Source organism: Gadus morhua, chromosome 18, assembly GCF_902167405.1.
Source record: "Gadus morhua chromosome 18, gadMor3.0, whole genome shotgun sequence".
Lineage (NCBI taxonomy): Eukaryota > Metazoa > Chordata > Actinopteri > Gadiformes > Gadidae > Gadus > Gadus morhua.
This window is the reverse complement of record NC_044065.1, coordinates 19,932,187-19,939,686: the sequence shown is the minus strand read 5'-3', so window position 1 is coordinate 19,939,686 and position 7,500 is coordinate 19,932,187. Positions and strand designations below refer to the sequence as shown.

At 47.0% G+C, this 7,500-nt stretch overlaps 1 protein-coding gene across 1 annotated transcript in view; it reads left to right on the top strand.

Moving 5' to 3' along the window:
* Positions 1-7,500, top strand: part of ankfn1b (ankyrin repeat and fibronectin type III domain containing 1b) — a 91,476-nt gene that overhangs the window by 4,620 nt on the left and 79,356 nt on the right. The window lies entirely within an intron of this gene.

The window sequence follows — 7,500 nt, the reverse complement described above, 5'->3', positions numbered from 1 at the left end:
CTGTTTCTGCAGGAAATGACCCAGGGAAGTGCTCCTCACACCTGCTAGATAACTGCTACTAGCTAGTTATTAGCTTGCAACCACAGTTTGGGACTAGTGAGTGGCCCGTGTGCTACTAGGGCGTTACTAGGTAGTAACTAGGGAGCTAGTAGGGAGCTACTAGGGAGCTACTAGGGAGCTACTAGGGCGTTACTAGGTAGTAACTAGGGAGCTACTAGGGAGCTACTAGGGAGCTACTAAGGAGCTACTAAGGAGATGCTAGGGTACTAGCTTGTTGGCAGCAGCTATGTTTGCATTTTAAATTGGGTGCTTTTAAAGCTGGCACTTTTACGAGTCGATGCTTCATTTGGATGCCTCGCAGTGGCATGTCCAAAAGCGCATTGCGCGTCTCTGTGGTAATGTGTTGATAATACTCAAACACTGCCTGTCAGGAGTTCTTCAATAATAATGCAAGAATGAATTAATCCGTGATGTTCACCTGCTTGGCTGTGCTCCAGTGATCAGAGGCGCCTGGCAGTGTTGTGTAGGGGTTTGGTTTTAAAGGAGATATATGTCTGACAACTAGACACTTCCACCCACGCGAATACTGCATTCACCCCCAGGGAAATCAGAATTGAAAATGGCTCTGCTCAAGATAGAACAAGGATAATGAAAACTGAATAGAAAATATAACACAAGAAATATAGCCAGGAATTAACATGAACTTTAGAAAATATTCACGAATGTCCCACAAAATTCCTCATTCACGATATCCGAGAAGGGAGTTGAACAGCAAGGAGCTGTTCCCTTCAACTCCACCACAATAATATTGTGCTGCTTTAAGTGGATTACTTTTTTTAATTATAAAAAAGTAATCCAGTTATAACACCACAATAAAGATACAACAACAGCTCCTTGCTGTTCAATTCCCTTCTTGGACGTCTTGAATCAGGAATTTTGTGGGACATTCGTATTATTAAAAAAGTAATCCAGTTTTATTATTATCTTTGAATATGGTGGCGAGACATCACCTATATGGACGTCCAAATACACATACTGTATAAATGTATCCTATATATAGCCATTTATATATATATATATATAGGCTACCAAAGGTCTGCCTCCAGAAGAGTCATTTCCTCTGTTGTCACCGTGGCAACAGTGACCTTTGAGGCCATAAGAGGTCAATGTTACCCGGGTGACAACAGAGGGGAGAGTTGAAAGCCTAACACCCTAGGGTCTCCGCTTAGATACCAACTGCCTCTCAACATGAGTTCATCGGAATGCCGCTAGTCCTGTCAGCTCTGTCGTTAGTGGCTAGTGGTCTCTAAGATACGGGTGGAGGGGGTCGGTGTATGTGCGTTTGTCCATGTGCGTAAGAATGTGTGTGTATAGGTCTATCAGCTTAATAAGCTTGTATTTGTCTTTTCTTGATTACAGTGTGTGTGTGTGTCTAGTATATAATGCCTAATTTCTCTCTTCCTTATATCTACGCTTATGACAACGTTTAGCAAGTGGCCCCTGTCTGCTCTTTCTTGTGTGTGGGGGGCCATCACACACCGGCTTGTGCTGCTAACACACTTTCTTGGCTATATTTTGTCACGCGTCTGCTTTCGTCTCGCTCCTGTCAGAATTGAACTCCGTCCATTGGTGATGAGTCATCTCGGTGACTCACAAAGACCCAGCATAAGCCCCATCCCACCACTCCTAGTCCACCCCCGGTGGTGGGTGGCTGCAGGCGGCAGGGGGCTGTTATGGAGGGTCTGGTTCAGCCATGACTCAGCACTGGGAGACGGCCTTGATGGTCTGTCCTAACAGGTAGAGGAGGGAGGAGGAGGAGATACACGTCATCAAGGATCAGACTCTATAGATGGCTTACCCTCAGTTTAGTGTAGACGTGGTCACCTGTAGAGCAAAGCCTAAAGTTAAAGGTTCAGTGAATTAAAGGTCCAGCAGAATTGAGTGGAATCTAGTGGAACCGACTCGGCAGAAATGGAACATAACGTTAATACGTATGTTTCAATTAGTGTAGGATCCCATGAAAATAAGATTACCGGGTTACCGGGTAGAGCGTGTACATAAAGGCAAGGTCCTGACTGCAGCGACCCGGGTTTTGATTCCTGCCCGTGGTCCTTTGTTGCATGTCTACCCCTCTCTCTCCCATACTTTCCTGTCGATCTCACTCTTAAGTAAAAAGAGAGAAAAAAAGAGATCAACCACTCCATATCCACCACTGCACAGAAACATACCGTGGCATTATTATCCTAGATTGAAGCCTCACCCTCTCTCGGACGCGGGCATCAATATGAACCGCTGCACAGAAAGTAAAGTAGTGTAGCGGATGGCAGTTGGCGGATGAGGGGGATTATTATAAGTGGGTGTGAAACATTACTACATCTATGCTTTGGAAACTTTTTCAGGCATTTTCCCTGTTCAATAATTAAAAGTAAACTATCCCTCTTTTGGATAAAGTTGGTATCCAAAACGAAACCGTAGTGATGCAACCGCCCATGTCATGTTATCAAAAGCAACCTATATTCACGTCCTGCAGTGCAAGTAAACATCGGTTAGTAACGCTGCTTGCAATCGAGATTAATGATCATGACATTGTGCCTCTTTTTCTAAAGGGAAAAGTGGAGTATGTGTACAGTCCCATTCAGCTCCACGATTTGCAGTTTTTTGATAGAAGTGGGGAAAAAAATGCATCTAACAAACTAAAAAAAATTATTTTACTTGTAAGCCTTGACCTCTGAGTTTTACATTTACACACTAAATAACTAAATACAATCTTAAATCTATCGAAGAATCTTATCACTTGACACACTAGTAGATGCTGCAGACGATGACATAATTTCAGTTAGTGGCCTTCTCAACTTTACACACTGGACATTTAGCATGAGTTTATACCAAGAGAAAGATGAACTGATGACATAGGGTCATTGAACATGCACAGTTGAATCTGCTATTGCACATCTTGTCTGGTTGACCACTAGAGGGAGACAAAACTGCTAGTTTGAACATCGACAAACTGATATTAAATAATGAGTCTGGATACTGAATTATTTACCTGCCTCTAATGCCAACATATAACGTACCATAGTATTCTTTGGTGTACTGAAACTTTTTTTGCTTGCTAAGAATCTCTTGCTTTTCCGAAATCTTCTGAGTTGGGTGTGTCCCTGTTGACCTAACAGAGTGTAACAGTGCAACAATGCTCTGAAGGGTGAGCATTAACATGATCATATAAAAAGTCAATGCAAGCCTGGAAGGAAGAACTGGGAGGGCTTACTCTAATGTCTATAGGGCAGAGCTCTGGCCTATAGACATTAGATAGCATTTCCCACATTATCTCAATACATAAACCGCAAAGTGGCCCTTGGATCATACCTCCCAGTACACAGTACTGGTTGATAGCTCCCAGTATACAGTACTGGGCGATAGCTCCCAGTACACAGCACTGGACCATGCCTCCCAGTACACAGCACTGGACGATAGCTCCCAGTACACAGCACTGGACCATTCCTCCCAGTACACAGCACTGCTCTGTTCCTCAGTGTCCTCATGCATGATGGAGCATTTCCTTGTGTAGTTTAATCTTATAATCTGTAGCTGCAGCTCAGAGCTGAGAGCTGTAAAGTGAGAGAGGGGGAAATCTATTTTTCATATAAGTAACTCATAAAACGGATACAATTTCTAACAAATGACACTCCATGAACCGCTCTGAATCGTACCCAATGCACCTTTAATTTTCTTTCCACCCGGGCCTGGATGGGGTTTCTCTTGGTCAGCACTGATCCGTTCCTCTAGGCCTCTCCAGGAAGGAGGTCAGGGCTTATTGGGGTCCAGGCTGGCTCCCTGCTGCAGGCGGTCGGGAGCCTGTGGTCCTACCTGGGGCTGAAGAAACCGCCCGTCTGCTATTGAGAAAGAATAGACTGTATCTTGGACTCTGCAAAACATCTGCTACTAACATGGCTTGAAGATCCATCTAACCTTCTTCTTTTCTCCTACTTCCGATTCCTTTTTTTTAAATGTGTTTTGAAGATGTAGCAGGTGTTCAAGGTTTGCAGAAGAAGTGTCACTCCTTGAAGCGGCTGTTATGAAGAGTTTTTGTTTTCTAGTTCTGTTCCCCCAGCAGGATGTGGGAGACATAGTATCAGGACTATTGGTTGGAATCAAGAGCTGTGAAGAGAATAGGCAAAAAGAGTGGAAGAGAGATCAGAGTTTTGTAAACCAACCAACCAAATAATGTCCCTCCCTTCCTGTGTTTCTCTGCCATTGATTGATTTAGAATCAAGAAGAATCATGCACTTTTTTAGTTTTTATATTGCTTTCAACTTTCCCTTTTAGTTCAGTACATTGACATATTTTTACCTTCATCCAATGCATTTGTAGCAGGCTCATCGTTCCCTGATTGTCTTATCATGTCATAGATTATCTTGTGCTTTCTTATGGATGACTTTAAGGTCTCCTTCAACTAAGATATGTGTACTTTTCCTCAGTATTACTTCCTAGTACTTCATACACCTCTGCTACAATGGATCTGGTCTGGTACCGAGGCAGGGGCAGCACATTTCTCTTTCCATTCCTTGCGACCACACTCAAACAACAGCTGTTGAATGTCCTCCTCAGGACCTTGTAAGACCAGCTGAAGGGTTTTGGTCCCTCGGGAACCAGGGGCCCGTCCTCTGACCGCTGGAGTGATGGACGGGGGGGCCCTCCCTCTGACTGACGGCCCTGCTGTCTGGGAGGCCCCGGAGGCAGGAGGAAGAGGAGAGGAGGAAGAGGACAGGAGCAAGAGGAGAGGAGGAAGAGGAGAGGAGGAAGAGGAGAGAAGGACAGGAGGAAGAGGAGAGGAGGAAGAGGACAGGAGGAAGAGGAGAGGAGGAAGAGGAGAGAAGGACAGGAGGAAGAGGACAGGAGGAAGAGGACAGGAGGAAGAGGACAGGAGGAAGAGGACAGAAGGAAGAGGACAGGAGGAAGAGGACAGGAGGAAGAGGAGAGGAGGAAGAGGAGAGGATGAAGAGGAGAGGAGGAAGAGGAGAGGAGGAAGAGGAGAGGAGAGGAGGAAGAGGACAGGAGGAAGAGGAGAGGAGGAAGAGGAGAGGAGGAAGAGGACAGGAGGAAGAGGAGAGGAGGAAGAGGAGAGGAGGAAGAGGAGAGGAGGAAGAGGACAGGAGGAAGAGGAGAGGAGGAAGAGGAGAGGAGGACAGGAGGAAGAGGAGAGGAGGAAGAGGAGAGGAGGAAGAGGACAGGAGGAAGAGGAGAGGAGGAAGAGGGCAGAAGGAAGAGGACAGGAGGAAGAGGAGAGGAGGAAGAGGAGAGGATGAAGAGGACAGGAGGAAGAGGAGAGGAGGAAGAGGACAGGAGGAAGAGGAGAGGAGGAAGAGGACAGAAGGAAGAGGAGAGGAGGAAGAGGAGAGGAGGACAGGAGGAAGAGGAGAGGAGGAAAAGGACAGGAGGAAGAGGAGAGGAGGAAGAGGACAGAAGGAAGAGGAGAGGAGGAAGAGGACAGAAGGAAGAGGACAGGAGGAAGAGGAGAGGAGGAAAAGGACAGAAGGAAGAGGACAGAAGGAAGAGGACAGGAGGAAGAGGAGAGGAGGACAGGAGGAAGAGGAGAGGAGGAAGAGGACAGGAGGAAGAGGAGAGGATGAAGAGGAGAGAAGGAAGAGGAGAGGAGGAAGAGGACAGAAGGAAGAGGAGGAAGAGGAGAGGAGGAAGAGGAGAGGAGGAAGAGGAGAGGAGGGCAGGAGGAAGAGGAGAGGAGGAAGAGGAGAGGAGGACAGGAGGAAGAGGACAGGAGGAAGAGGAGAGGATGAAGAGGACAGGAGGAAGAGGAGAGGAGGGAGAGGAGAGGAGGAAGTGGACAGGAGGAAGAGGAGAGGAGGAAGTGGACAGGAGGAAGAGGAGAGGAGGAAGAGGACAGGGTCTCTTCCTCGCCCTGCCGACCCTTGGGGAGACAGTGGGGGAAAAGGCGGCATATCATGCCCGCAATAAAATGGGTGAAGGTATTTTTCTTGGCACCGATTGTTCCCTGCAATGCAGTTGGTGGTCCCTGTACAAACCCCCGTCCTTTGTGTTCAGAGAGGGAAATGGTTGAACATCTCACAGATTGTTCAGCGGCCGAGGACAAGTACTTCTTTACTCCGTGGGGGTTTTCTTTTGAGGCTTTTACCTAAAAAACTTTTATTTCAGGTTTCTTCATTTGTGTAGAAGGGGGGACTGCGAGGGGCGGAGGGTGGAGGGGGGGTCCGATCAGGATGGAGGCAGGAAGGATTGCAACCGCTCAGGGTTCATCTCAACCAGGACTACTGATCACTCTTCACCATCTAGGAAACCTTTAGGGGATGGATGTTCGTATTTATATAATTCATTTATCTTATTTATGAACACTCCACGCACGCACGCACGCACGCAGAGACGTGTTGGACCTAATGAATCACAGGAGGCCGCTGTGATTCACTCAGCAAAAACACAGCCAGCAGTCATCTAGGATTGTGTGTGTGTGTGTGCTTCTGAGAAATATATAAAGAGAACTGTTCTTCTGGAGTGATTATGTCTGTCTTGTGTGTGTGACACAGGTGTGTTTGTGTGCGTACGTACTTGCGTGTGTCTGCAGTATTATAATCTCCCGCTGGAAGTTCAATGATGATCATTTCCTCACATTTTCGTATGTGAGGAGATGCTGAGGGAAGTGGTGAGGACGCACACGTCGTATCAATAAGGGAGGTCGGAGAACCGACCCATGTGACTCATTCATCAGCGTATTGTCCTGAAGGACTACGTGGGGCTGGCCAGCGCAGTGCCACTCACCGCTCTTCATCATAATGTCATCTTAAGATTCATCCTCCCAGTCTCTCTTCGCAGCGTGTCACTGAGTGGGATCATGAATGCAGCACTACAAGTTTCACAGAGCGTCGAGCACAACAGACGAGGGTTTCACTCGAGTTGAACCCTTTCGCAGACACATCCTCCCAGGATGAACCCAACTGTCACTCAGAACAAGGGGGACGGCTCTTCTGAAGTAGCGCCCCTATGTGAGTCAGAAGACGGGCCTCCCTGAAGGGGTCTCTAAGGTCACAAAGTGTACTGGGTAGGGTGCTCTCACAGCTGTTGGGTTGAGGGTTCCGTGTCCACAGCCTCACCTTTAGCTATCCTTGAGCAACACGCTGACCCCTACCCGCTCTGGGTTCACATGATGACGACGCTGTTTGAAAAGACCTGTGTGTGTTTGAGGTGGTGGAGGCACTGAGCGGGTAAACCACTGCTGCTCTTATTCAGGATTGCTTCAGTATCTGATGGAAGAGCCTCTGGGACACTACACACCACCATAGGAAAAACAGGAGAACTACATGGTTTAGAAGAATAAAGACATCTTGAAGAGGAGAAAAGTTTGTACGTGTGTGTGAGAGAGCGGTAGAGAGTGAGACAGGATACAACATGAATGAATACTTTCCTTTGTATTGCAACATTAGGGTTCATTCTATACAATCAGCGCCTCAACAATGTGGTTGCATAATAAGA